Source organism: Clinocottus analis, unplaced genomic scaffold, assembly GCF_023055335.1.
Source record: "Clinocottus analis isolate CAN_PGR_092001 unplaced genomic scaffold, fCliAna1.0.p SCAF_10, whole genome shotgun sequence".
In the NCBI taxonomy this organism is placed as follows: domain Eukaryota; kingdom Metazoa; phylum Chordata; class Actinopteri; order Perciformes; family Cottidae; genus Clinocottus; species Clinocottus analis.
Genome location: NW_027175821.1, coordinates 19,661,125 through 19,674,704, shown reverse-complemented (window position 1 = coordinate 19,674,704; position 13,580 = coordinate 19,661,125).

Below are 13,580 nucleotides of genomic sequence, written 5' to 3'. Positions count from 1 at the left end.
TCACAAACATGTGGTTATTAACCACAGTGTTTTTCAGCAGAACCTCCTTTGTTTATGTGAAGCAAACTCATAAAATATGCCTGGAAAACGGTTTCAGCCCAAACAAACCACACAGGTTAGAAATAAAAACATGTATGAATAAAATATCATCTTAAAGTTGCTACAAGAACCTTTAGTTTTGTGTTGATTTTGGCGGCCCCTGTGGACAAAAGTGGTAGTGTCAATACAACATGCAGGACATTCCTTTTTTAGAAAAGCAAACATTGTATTGCAACCGGGTCTGACAGCAGGGTACCACTTAGTCCTGGTTCTGGTTCTCCGGGGCCTCCTTTGCCTCCAGCGGGTCCAGCTACGGGTCCCAAGGGTGTCGGCTCCCAGGATCTGGAGCAAGTCGACGCCGGCAGTGAAGCCGGATGCGGGTCTGTCCCCGGTGGACTGGTTGACTGTCGAGTTTAAGGGGAAAAACTTTTATCTCGCTGAGTGTCTGGTATGCTTACAGGTCCTGTAGAGGCATTGTCTCAGAAGCAGTTAAAAGTTCCTCACATTAACTTTAATAAGTAAAGAAGCCAAGTGTGACCCAGCCTTCAACGGCAACTGTGTCGTTCCTGCTGCAATACGCTGGTACTATGGTTGGCGGGTGTAGTCGCTCCTCCATGTTACAGCTCACGTTGGGGATTATGTTGAGCAACCGCGACATGACTTCTGGAAAGCGATATCTTTAAAGCGATATTTTTAAATGTAGTTTTATTGGCGCTTTGAGCACCACGAGCCGAGTGCCATCCAGTTCCATTATATCGGAGAGAAGGCAGACGTCTCTATGGCATAGAGACATAGTTCTGCAAATAACACATGAGTGTTATTTTCAAAACTTTGTCTTTATTAAAGCCTAAATAGATACGCAAGGTGTGATTTAGTGTACTCCCCTCCTTGAACAGTCCATTCCATGATGTATGTTGTTTTTCCCGCTCCAGCACTGTGTGCACGACGCCTTTGTGGAATAGAGACATTGAAAGATGAAAAAGTTCCCTCCTCTCTCTCGTAGACAGGGTCGCAGTTAGAGTTCTTGTGTGCCGGCGTCACCTGAAAGCAGACCGACATGCCCACCGAGCCGCTGCTCGGCGGGCTGACCCGGTGACCCGAACCCCGGCTTAGCTCACTGAGCTACTAGTGAGATGCACCGCAGCCAGAAACCAGTTTAAAGAAGGAATCACAACTCCCCTGTCAGAGGAAACGCGTCTCTGACTTACGGCCAAAAGATAAGTATCTGAAAAAGGATTTTGTATTTAAAACAAAACAAAAAAAAGTCCATGTTTTAAGAGGATTGAAATGCTCCGGGGTCATTGTATAAAAGAGTTCACTCTAAATTCAGGAGAGAAAACCACTAAAAACTTCAATTGGACGTTTCTGGAAAAAGCAGCAGTGCACATTCCAAACATAATGTATGGATGCTTGAATATCCATCCTCGTGTAAAGGATACCGGCAGCAGAAGAATGCCAGCTTGTGTCTTTCTATTTGCTTTTGACCTTTATCTGCCATGCCAACATCTTAATATGCTTCTGCACAGCAGGTGAAGCTGTTTTTATCCGTGATGCTGCACAGAGTCCCTGGAGGTCGGGTCGAGGTTTATTTCTTCTTCTTTCGTTCGAAGAGAAGAAAACACTGACTTAAGGATTTAGTCCTAATGCACAATTACTTGGTTGTCACACAGTAATTTGACAGAATGCTTCTGCAGCAGAGGAACGTAAAAAAATTTAAAAATGCAGCACTTTCACGGTAAACACAGAGAGAGTCTTCTGGCAAGCCGTGGCCATGTGGTATCCCAAACGCAGTGCTTCACTTCACGGGGGAGAGAAGTGGATTTTTAAAACCGTGAAATCGAGGAAGTAGCTGTGATTGATCGTGACAAAGGACTGAGGCAGAGCCGTCACTGAGGAATGTGAGAGAGAGAGAGAGAGAGAGAGAGAGAGAGAGAGAGAGAGAGAGAGAGAGAGAGAGAGAGAGGGAGGTGATGCTAAACATAATCTGGTATCTCTGCTGTGAGGTTGACAGAGGTCAGGAGGTTAATCCAGATGATGGAGTTTTAAAGATTGCTGTCCAAACATTGGATCCTTTAACTGGTTTGCGTTGCATCTCCAGGTGTCTCTGCCCGCTCACCGGCGGTTATTTGTATCTGCGGAGGAGAATTACGACATTGTTAACGTCTGTGTGGCCCAAAAAACGCGGAAGAAAAAAACAGCCGTCTGTTTTTGGATGGACTGAAAGCAAAATGGCGGATAAAGGAAGTCTGTCAGCGAGCGGCCGGCATTTCACTTTCAAGACGACGACGCTGCGCCGCGCTGCTGTCGGCGACGTCTCCGGCCTCGACGACCAATGGCGAGCGATCAGACGCAGCACGGAGAGACGATGAGGTCATCGTTAATCCCCTATTCCGATGATTGAATATAGTTTTATATCTCACCAGCTGAGGCTATCGTATGGAAGCCCATTTCTGACAAAAAGGAAACACATTCTAAGGTAAAAAGTCAGAATTATGAGCTTGAAATTCAAAATTATGAGATAGAAAAATGATAATTATAACTTTCTATCTCATAATTACAACTTTCTTATCTCACTGGAAAAGTCAGACCGGTGATAAAAATTGTCAGAGAATGTAAAAAAGAAGAAGAATGTATTCACTTTTAAATGCTTTAAAAATATTGGAGATCTACCTTTGTGTAAAATATTCTGCCAGAATAAAATGTTGTAACAAAGTATTTAGTACATCAGCATTTGGGGTCATACTCTCCATCTTAAACAGCTTCTTCATCTCATGTGATGTTCTACATCAGGACACTCTGGGAACAAATACATCTGGGACTACTGCAGACAATGCAGATATCACATTATGGACATACAGATGAACATTATAGATGTACAGATATCACATTACAGACATACAGATAAACATTATATATATATATATATATATATATATATATATATATATATATATATATATATATATACAGATAAACATTATAGATGTACAGATATCACATTATAGACATACAGACGAACATTATAGACATACAGATGAACATTATAGATGTACAGATATCACATTATAGATGTACAGATATAACATTATATATATATACAGATAAACATTATAGATGTACAGATATTACATTATAGACATACAGATAAACATCACAGACATACAGATATTACATTACAGACATACAGATAAACATCACAGACATACAGATGAACATTACAGACATACAGATGAACATTATGGACATACAGATGAACATTATGGACAGCACCTCTTACTGTCTCTTCAATAATTCATCCTTAACGTAGCAGCGTGACCTCACGCGGCCCAAACACGTGCACGTCAGGATGGCACCGCCCCCGTCTGGTTTTATGAGCCAAGAAAGAAAAAAAAGCGCTCCACCTCTCAGAAACTCTGCGGCTACAATTAAAATATGTTTTCCCGTTTTTACGTTGGAATCAAGTGAGGTTATCTAAGTTGCAAACCACATTTTATCCACATATCTGACTCCGATCTGAGGATAATCAGTTTCATGGCGCAGGAGCCTTCAATCTGCTCCCTCAAACTGATGAGTAGACATCTTTGAACAGATCCCAGGAGCCCACCTCCTCTCGCCTCCTGCCTGCTCTTCTCACTATGGCTACCCTGGACATTTCAGGGGAGGCAGTGAAGTTCACGGACTCCAGGGAATCAGCCGCACAGCATCAGCCGGGAGGGGGTGAGGGATGTAATGCGTTTTCCAGAGCGATGGGACTTTAAACTGTAAAACAGAGATGCTGACATGCAAAAAGGAGCCTCAGCAAAGTAAATAAAGAGCTTCACTGACCTCGTCGTCTTCCTCTGTTATCAGCAGCACCACAGTGGCACTTTTATCTCCACTGTGTTGTATTTGAGGGTTTCTTACTCGTTGTATAAATCGTTGTTGCCGCAGTGACCCAGTTCTCCCTCAGAGATCATTAAAGTTTTGTTGAGACGGAACTTATCTGCAGATCTGGATGAAATTATGCAGCACATTCTCCAGTCTGTTGGTGTTATTTCAAGCTCAAACCGATTCCCTTGCTGGATATTTGCAGCGTTTCAATCCAGATATACATTTGAGAAGATGTTTTTTTTTTTCAAATCGGGTTTCTCTGTGTCCTGCAGTCCATCAGCACAGTGTTGAGATCACTTAACTCTTTCAAAAATATGTATTTTTTATTATAGTTGAGTCCTGTAATAACCCGTGATGGTGTCAAACCACGGGGTGAGGCGGTGGTTGACTCACGCAGCCGGCTGATTGGTCGCTGTCGTGCGCTCCACGCGCAGACTCGCCGCTGCTTCTCCAAACTCCCAAATAAAAATAAAAACAAGCTCTAAAGCGTGCAATTATAGTTTACAAGTCTGTCCGGATTCAGGACAGCACGCTCACAAGGAAAAGATTATTGTGTTTATTATGTGAATAATGTACATGTGATGTTTGGCTTCTGGGCCTCGAACCTCGGCGTTCCCCACAAAGAGCTCGAGGAATGTGGAGACGACGGTCACTTCTAAAATGTGCTGCTTTTGGGTTTTATATTGCAGCCCGTTTATTATTGTTCATACATTAAATGTAGTAGCAGAAGCGAGCTGCCTGAACGAGCTCGCTTTACTTAATGAAGACGGACTGTTGGGAGCAATACGTACGAAAACATGAATGCAGCGTAACTCCTAGACATCACACAAATATGTAGCACCCCACCCAGCTCCGACTATGCTGCTGGGAAATAAGAATAAGCAATAAACATTTTTGACAACCCTCTTGTCACCTTAAATCTATTGATGCCCATGTTTTATATTTTTTAAATATAGTCATTGAATGTGTTTTTTCCTCGTTGACTAAGTTGCCAACTAAATATCTTTTTTCGATGACAATAAACATCCTCATCCTTATGTATGTCAATATATTTGTAGTCCACGTAATCATCGTGTGAAGAAATGTGTAACATTTCATAGAAATACTTAGATTTATGCATGGAGTCAATGCTCTTTGGTTCAAAGGTAAGTTCTTCAAAGTTTCACTTCAAAATGGTTTAAATTACTCAGGATTAGACCAATATTAACAGAATCACTACTAAATACACTGCAACCACCAATACGTAGGAAGTATTTTACTTTGTGAAATGTTGTTTCAATGTATTTTTTATTTTTCGCCGGTTAGAAAAAGCCTTGAGAAGCTGTTATCCCTCCAACAACATCTTCATTACTTTGGTTTTCAGCTTTTTAATGACTTTTCCATCTTCCCAAGGAAGAAAATTCTGGAGGAAACAATGAATCCCCATAACTTTATTTCAAGGTTTATGGCAGAAATCTTCTGCCATGAACCTATATTTGCAATATTTGGGCGCAGATTATAAGATTTGGCAGCTTCGTCCTGAAACCATCAACTGTATCCTCTGTCAAAAGCCTGCGTGGGTTGAATTGCTCGGCCTGGCACGAACATGCAACTTTCCTGGTGCTGCTTTCGGTGTAGTTTCATTATCAGAGTTTGGAAGTGGAGCGAGCTCATAAATCCTGCTGGCCGGTGGCAGAAAGCTCGCTGACTGAGCCCTGCCACTGCTTCAGCGTCCATTTATAGTGTGGCAGCACTTCCTGCTATTGTGTGCCAGGAAAACCCCGGCCCTCTTGGCTGCTCTCGAATGTCCACATGCACACACACACACACACACACACATGTACACACACACACACACCACTAACCAGAGGAGGCAACGCTAACAGCTTTCTCAAGTTGATGAAAACTCATGTTGAAGCGCTCAGAATCCGCCCAGCGGTCTTCAACCTGGGAAAGCTTCTGGATTCCCAAACGAAAAGGCACTTAAGACTATAATTTGGGATTGGAAAGTTTTTCCCTCCAGCTGACAACAGAACTCTGGGTATCACAAGCAGGCCGCGCTGTCGGGACACCCTGCGGAGGAAGCGTTTCATGGCTGCACCTCATCAGCCAGTGTGCAGGATTACAGATTCAGACTCCAGGCTTCGCTCCTGTTTTCAGCCTCCTTCTCGTCTTCTCCGTCCGAGCGAATGGGAGCACAATAAGGCTGCTTTTTCTTTTTGTTCCCGGACGGCGAGGTCCTGCTCAGGGCGCTGTAAATCATCTCGGGGGGCTGAGAGCGGCCTCAATGACTTGACCACAGCTCTGCGGATCTCGGCCGCGGGCGACCTTAAGCCGCACATGTCTTTTAACGTCGCTAAGTGTCCGGCTGGGCCTCTACGCCGCAGCGTGTGTTGTTTGGAGATGATCTAATTACCTTCTCCGACAGCTGACACCGACCGCAGAGTGATGAGCCGCAGCGGCTGAGAGGTGACCACGAGGATGCTGTTGCCTCACAATGAACTGCTAATCTTTAAGGCCAGGGAAAGTCATTAGCAACTCTTTGAATAATTGATGATTCATTTCATTATCTGGTAAAAGCTTCCAGTCGTGAGGATTTGCTTTTTTCTGTCTTCAGGTATGGTGAACGTATTGTTGTCTTGTTGTCTGTAATATTCTTTACTTTGAGACCTTGAGGCTTGAGGAGTTGTTATGGCCATGTTTCAATATGTTATGGAATTTTATTGGCCAAACGATAAAGTGGAGAACTGATTAATCGATCTGGAAATTATCAGCTGCAGCCTGACACACAAGACAACATATAATACAAATATGGGCTGGTCTCTGAAGTTGTCAAAGCATATTCCTCAAACAGCCTTTGAGCAATGCATCCAAACATAACTCCAGTTTCAACTGTTTTCATCCATTTATTTTCTATAATATAACACACAATAGAGAAAAAAGGCCACAATGGCAATAATTTGTTGAACAACTAAATGAATTGTTTAACCAGCTGCAAGTTTAACGTTTTTCTAAATCAGTCTGCTTTAAAACGCAGTTGCCCAACATGTCCAACATTTATGAAAATTTGACCCATTTCTTGAGGTAATGTGTTGTTTTTGGAGTCGTTCTGCATGTTTCCTTTTGGCACAAAATGCAAAAGTAGTCCAGCGACAGACACATTTATGAAGGCTGTAAGTATAGGTGTCTCACTGTGGAGTCATTACTGTGTAAAAGTAGGTATGTTTTAAAATGTATTATTATAGGAAAATACATGTGAGGCCATCTTTACAGCCTCTGTGGTCTTTACAGATACATTTGGGGAAACTAATGCCACACCATGCTGGAGCATGGCCAGCAGGTTTGTGTCTCTCACATTCAAAACCTTACAAAGGGATCCTGAGAGTCAGTGTTAGACTTAAAGACAAGAACAAAAGTCAAGCAAAGCAAAGCACAAGAGCCTTTCAGTTATTCCAGTCAGAATATTTGAATAGGTATTTAAATAGTTCATGTTTTGCATATCAAGCTCAGAGCAGCAGAGGTTGGGGAACATTAGAATAAACTTCTCTGCCCAAAACCCCAATACATACGGAGACGGACGCCAGCTATTATTTAAACAAATATATAACGTGTGTGTGCGACGGCAGCACTAACCGCAACCTGACCGAACCCCTGGTGGGCGATACGGACCACGAAGAGCAAATACACTGCAGCGTTACGGCGAGAGAGTCCAGCCGCCGTGCGGCGGCGATATCATCTCAAGGGTCTTAAAGTCAGAAACAAGTCATGTTGTGGGGGAGATGATACCTTTCATAAAATGGTGTTTATCAGTGTTAACCAGCAGAAGAGCATCAGTACATATAGGGCTGCACAATTGATGCCAAAGCTGCCGTTTTCACAAACGTTGCAAAATATTGCATCTCAGATGATGCAATATTTTGTTGAAAGGAGAAAAGTGTGTCAAGACACCATTTTAAATGAGTGCAGGTCTACACATCATTTTCACAGCAAAAAACAAGATGACAAAGAAATCATTTTTTATTGTTTTCAGTCTGGACTCATCCTGTGCAGTCAAGTACATTTTATTGATGAAAAGTACCAACTAACAACAGAAATGGTCCTTTATTGTGAAAGAGTACATACAGAGCACATTCAGACTTCTACTCTTTAGTAACAGTCCAACATTCCTCCAAGAGCAAGTGTGTGGTGCAAAGGACGCAAAGGAAACACAAAGAAAACACAAAGGAAACGCAAAGGAAACAAAAAGGAAACGCAAAGGAAACACAAAGAAAACAAAAAGGAAACACAAAGGAAACAAAAAGGAAACGCAAAGGAAACACAAAGAAAACACAAAGGAAACGCAAAGGAAACACAAAGAAAACACAAAGGAAATGCAAAGGAAACACAAAGGAAACGCAAAGGAAACAAAAAGGAAACGCAAAGGAAACACAAAGGAGACACAAAGGAAATGCAAAGGAAACAAAAAGGAAACGCAAAGGAAACACAAAGAAAACACAAAGGAAACGCAAAGGAAACACAAAGGAAACACAAAGGAAACGCAAAGGAAACACAAAGAAAACACAAAGGAAACGCAAAGGAAACACAAAGGAAACACAAAGGAAACGCAAAAGAAATGCAAAGGAAACAAAAAGGAAACACAAAGAAAACACAAAGGAAACACAAAGGAAACAAAAAGGAAACACAAAGAAAACAAAAAGGAAACACAAAGGAAACAAAAAGGAAACGCAAAGGAAACACAAAGAAAACACAAAGGAAACGCAAAGGAAACACAAAGAAAACACAAAGGAAATGCAAAGGAAACACAAAGGAAACGCAAAGGAAACAAAAAGGAAACACAAAGGAAACACAAAGGAGACACAAAGGAAATGCAAAGGAAACAAAAAGGAAACGCAAAGGAAACACAAAGAAAACACAAAGGAAACGCAAAGGAAACACAAAGGAAACACAAAGGAAACGCAAAGGAAACACAAAGAAAACACAAAGGAAACGCAAAGGAAACACAAAGGAAACACAAAGGAAACACAAAGGAAATGCAAAGGAAACAAAAAGGAAACACAAAGAAAACACAAAGGAAACACAAAGGAAACAAAAAGGAAACACAAAGAAAACAAAAAGGAAACACAAAGGAAACAAAAAGGAAACGCAAAGAAAAACGCAAAGGAAACACAAAGGAAACAAAAAGGAAACGCAAAGGAAACAAAAAGGAAACGCAAAGGAAACACAAAGGAAACACAAAGGAAACAAAAAGGAAACACAAAGTAGGTCACCTGACACTAGTGCAGTCGGGTGTTTCACGCCCTAAAACCCAAACCGAAAGGTCATGTCTGACAGAGGGGGTTCGTGTTTTAGGGTTCCTGCGTTGTGGTTCCTGTTTTTTGATTCCCGTGTTGTGGTTCCTGTGTTGTGGTTTCTGAGTTTTGGTTCCTGTCTTCTGGTTGTGGTTCCTGTGTTTTGGTTCCTGTGTTTTAGTTCCTGTGTTGTGGTTTCTGTGTTTTAGTTCCTGCGTTGGGGTTCTTGCGTTGGGGTTCCTGTGTTTTGGTTCCTGCGTTGGGGTTCCTGTGTTTTGGTTCCTGTGTTTTAGTTCCTGCGTTGGGGTTCCTGTGTTTTAGTTCCTGCGTTGGGGTTCCTGTGTTTTAGTTCCTGCGTTGGGGTTCCTGTGTTTTAGTTCCTGCGTTGGGGTTCCTGCGTTGGGGTTCCTGTGTTTTGGTTCCTGTGTTTTGGTTCCTGCGTTGGGGTTCCTGTGTTGGGGTTCCTGTGTTTTAGTTCCTGCGTTGGGGTTCCTGCGTTGGGGTTCCTGCATTGGGGTTCCCATCTCATGGCTGCTTCCCGTCACCCTAACTCCTCCCACAAGAGACAGCGGGGCGCCTAAAGACTTTCACTGAACTTCTCTTGAAAGGAATCCACTCCTTTTGGCCAAAAGTTTACCAAAGGTAGCTTTTGGTCCGGCCGGCAGCGGATGGAGTCAGACGTCTCGGTGAATAAAGGTTGTGCATGCTAAGAGAAATCCTTTACGGATCAACGGAGCTTATGGACTTGAACAGTTCTTTTTTTGCAAAATCCTGACGCGGTAACGCTGACACTGGCATCTTTGATTGCTTGAATACCTCCATGTCTCTGATGAATTGTTTTGTTTTTGCCAGCAGAATTAGATTTCCATGCTTATGATGAGAGAGGACTTTGGGAGGCCCAGTAAATCCATCACGACCCACAGTACCCGCCCTCCCTGAGATAGTGGCACGGATCACAGGAATTTACTGCAGTCTAATAACCTCGGAGCCACCTCCGTTTGCTAAGTCGTAAAAGAAAAAAGCTAAATCTCGACCATCCTGACTGCGGGACAGATGGATATTCAGGCCCGTGTGGGTTTCTGTATCTGAGGTATCCATCTGATCAGATACCGTGTTTGCTGACACCGTTCGGCAAAGACCAGAACCATGTGAGCCCTTTGGACCGTCTCATGAAAATACCTGAACAGAATCCAAGATGGACTTGTTCAAGTCCCGGGGACAAAAGAAAAAGAGGAAGAGGCATTAATACATCTCACAATTGTTGATATTCTGTCTCATTCAGAACTCTTCTGACGGTCCACACCCTGCTGCCAAATCTCAATAAATCTGTTTTCCAAGAGGCTCAGAAGGTCCGTCTCTCCGGCTCACCTCGCCATCCCATGAAGACGGTCTTTAAGCGTCGGCGTGTATTTCACATCTCGAAGAGCCGAAATCAAATAAGAGGACGACGGCGGGGTCCAAAGAAAGCAGATTGCGAAGGGATCTGAATCTGAACCAGGTGCAGAGTTTGGAGGCTCTTCACAAGACTCTCACCACTGGATTTAAACGCCTGGAAATATTCCGGCAAAGCCTTCTCAGCTGACCGGCTGAACTCTCAGACGCTGCCTCTCTTCCTCCCCGCACTGCGCTTATGAGCCTGTTTGACATACATTTTGTACAGTAGGATATAATTACACCATTATGCCTGCATATTTGTGCACGTATAAAATCAATCACCGGACGAACACACGCGTGTTTAGATGTTAATAACTGCTCATCACGGGAACCTGCGCTGGGAATTACTGTCAGCTTTGCACACATGTACACATGTATGTTTTTACTGTTCATGCCAATGTGCAATTTTAAACTCTCAAAACTATGTGTTTTGATTTATTACCGTCGTTGTAGCCTCTGTTGCTTGAATATGGTGCAGTTGAGCTTCTGCATCACTTTGATAACACCATCCATTAACCAAACCGCTTGTCCTGTTTTAGGGTCGCGGGGCGCTGGAGCCGATCCCAGCTGTCAATGGATGAAGGCAGAGTTCACCCTGGACAAGTCTCCAGTCCATCACAGGGCAGACACATATATGTATATATATAGAGAGAGAGAGAGAGAGAGAGAGAGAGAGATATTCATGCTCACATACACACTTACGAGCAATTTAGAGTTAAATTAACCTATGCTGCATGTCTTTGGACTGTGGGAGGAAGCCGGAGAACCCAGAGAGAACCCACGCTGACACGGGGAGAACATGCAGACTCCACACAGAAGGACCTGCCACACCGGGAACCGAACCCCCGGCCCTCTCTTGCTGAGAGGCGTCAGTGCTACGAGCCGCTACACCATCGTGCAGCCCCACTGCGATAACACATTTGAACGAAACAAATACAGAGTTGCACTTACAAGTAATTACTGCCAATTAATAATTCAAACGACAAATGTAAAAGGAGGAAGGTGGAGGAAGCTGCTTGTCCTGCTAAGGAACAGTCGCTCCTCCTCCTCCTTCTCCCCATCTCACCTCTCCACCCTCCCTCCGCCATCTACCTCCCTCCCTCTCTCTACCCACTCAAACCAACGGGGGATGTCACAACAACTACTTCCACTTCCTATATACAGTCTATGATTCACAGGCCTTCCCATGATCTCAGGTTGACGGCACCTCCACCTGCAACAGAGCCTGCCGTGAGGACGCCAGACAGCAGGTTTAGAAGAAAAGCTCTGGGAGCATCGCACATGTTCACCTCTGATAACGCTGAGCCGCATACCCTCACTTTGTTTACATCTGACTGACTGTGATGACTCTCAAACTCTGGATTTTTCCTTTTTAATATGCACAACTTTTGATTCACGATCTGCTGAACTTTTTTCTGCTGATGAAAAGTATCCAGTTGCAGGACTTAAAAGAGACTGATACCTTCTTTTCAAACCGTATAAAAAAAGGTGTATTTATGGAGCCGTGGAGGGAGAATGCAGGGAGGTTTTTATGCTGGATGTCATTTTATAGATCTTTCCAAAAGCTTCCCCGCTGGAGGAGTTTAGAGGAGTGAGCTTCCCCAGCTGGAGATATAAAGGGCTCAATCCAGCAGGACCTGCAGTAATTGAGCTGCAGCTCGTTGCGGCGCCCTGTGTGGGCTCAGAGGGATGCTCAGCAGAGGTGAGCGCATCAGCGGAAAAAAGAACCTGGGTGGCACGCTGAGAGGGAAGAGGAGTGCTTGTTCGTCATGGATTCCATCAGCTATTGACTCTTCCCCTTCGCTTGACGTATCACACGCAGGATAGCATTATCAGCCCGTGCATAAATAAGAGAGCGAAAGAGAACCCCGAAGAGGCATCTGCTTACATTGGCAGCGGCTCCGAGGCCCAGCGGAGAGGTTCAGCGGCGGGTCAGCCGTGATAGGAGCGATTCTTTCTAAAGCAGGGCTGAACTTCAGCTTTTTAACGTATGGGGTGTGGGGGAGGGGGGGATGTTTGGGTTTCTTTGATTGATCAACGTGGAGAGGTGGTCTGGATTCAGTGTCCTATGCAGACATTGACCTCCACGCAAACTCCTTTCAGCGGTGGGAAGCAGACAAAGAGACACACACTGTGGGAATTCTCTTCTTTTTTTATTATCATCATTCTCTCTCTCTCTCTCTCTCTCTCTCTCTCTCTCTCTCTCTCTCTCTCTCTCTCTCTCTCTCTCTCTCTCTCTCTCTCTCTCTCTCGTAAAAATAAAAATGTGTATAACTATATATCTTATATTACAAGTTAAAAGGGTCCACTGATGATGTCATCTTTGGTAAATGTTTGGATGGCATACAAACAAGTTTGAGATTGATTTTAAGTAAAGAAAACATTTTTTATTGTATTTTTTTTTATTGTCCACTCTGCCAGTAAAACATCTTCCACCCAAAGTAACTCATTCCTCTAATCTATGGGGACACTAATTAGAAATAAATGTGTAATTTCCACAACTTGGATGGAAATTACAATTATGTCATTTTTATTTATTTTTTTCGCATTTTAATGGCCGAATGACATCAACGGTGACCAAGGCGAACATTGAAACTTTGAGAGAAGTTATGGTTTATTATTGTAACCTTCTGCACTTCGAACTGGCAAATTATAAATTGGAACTAGATGAAACGTAGTGTGTAATAAAATGTACATAACACGAAATAAAGCAAAGACCACAAGAGAACCAAAGATGTCCCAAAGTCAAACGCCAGGCCGACCCTCTGGCCAGACGTGTTGAAAGTGTGTGGGAGAAGACGGCGAGGTAGCGCTGGGTGTTGAGGTTCTTAACCCCGCGGCGGCGAGGACGGGAAGTTTTCCATGTTCCGTGGGAACGCCATCTTTAAACCTCATCATCATCACGACAACCAATCGGTGCAGGTTTCAGCTCCCAGGCGCCCAGATGCTGTCTGCCGAGGGTTAACGGTG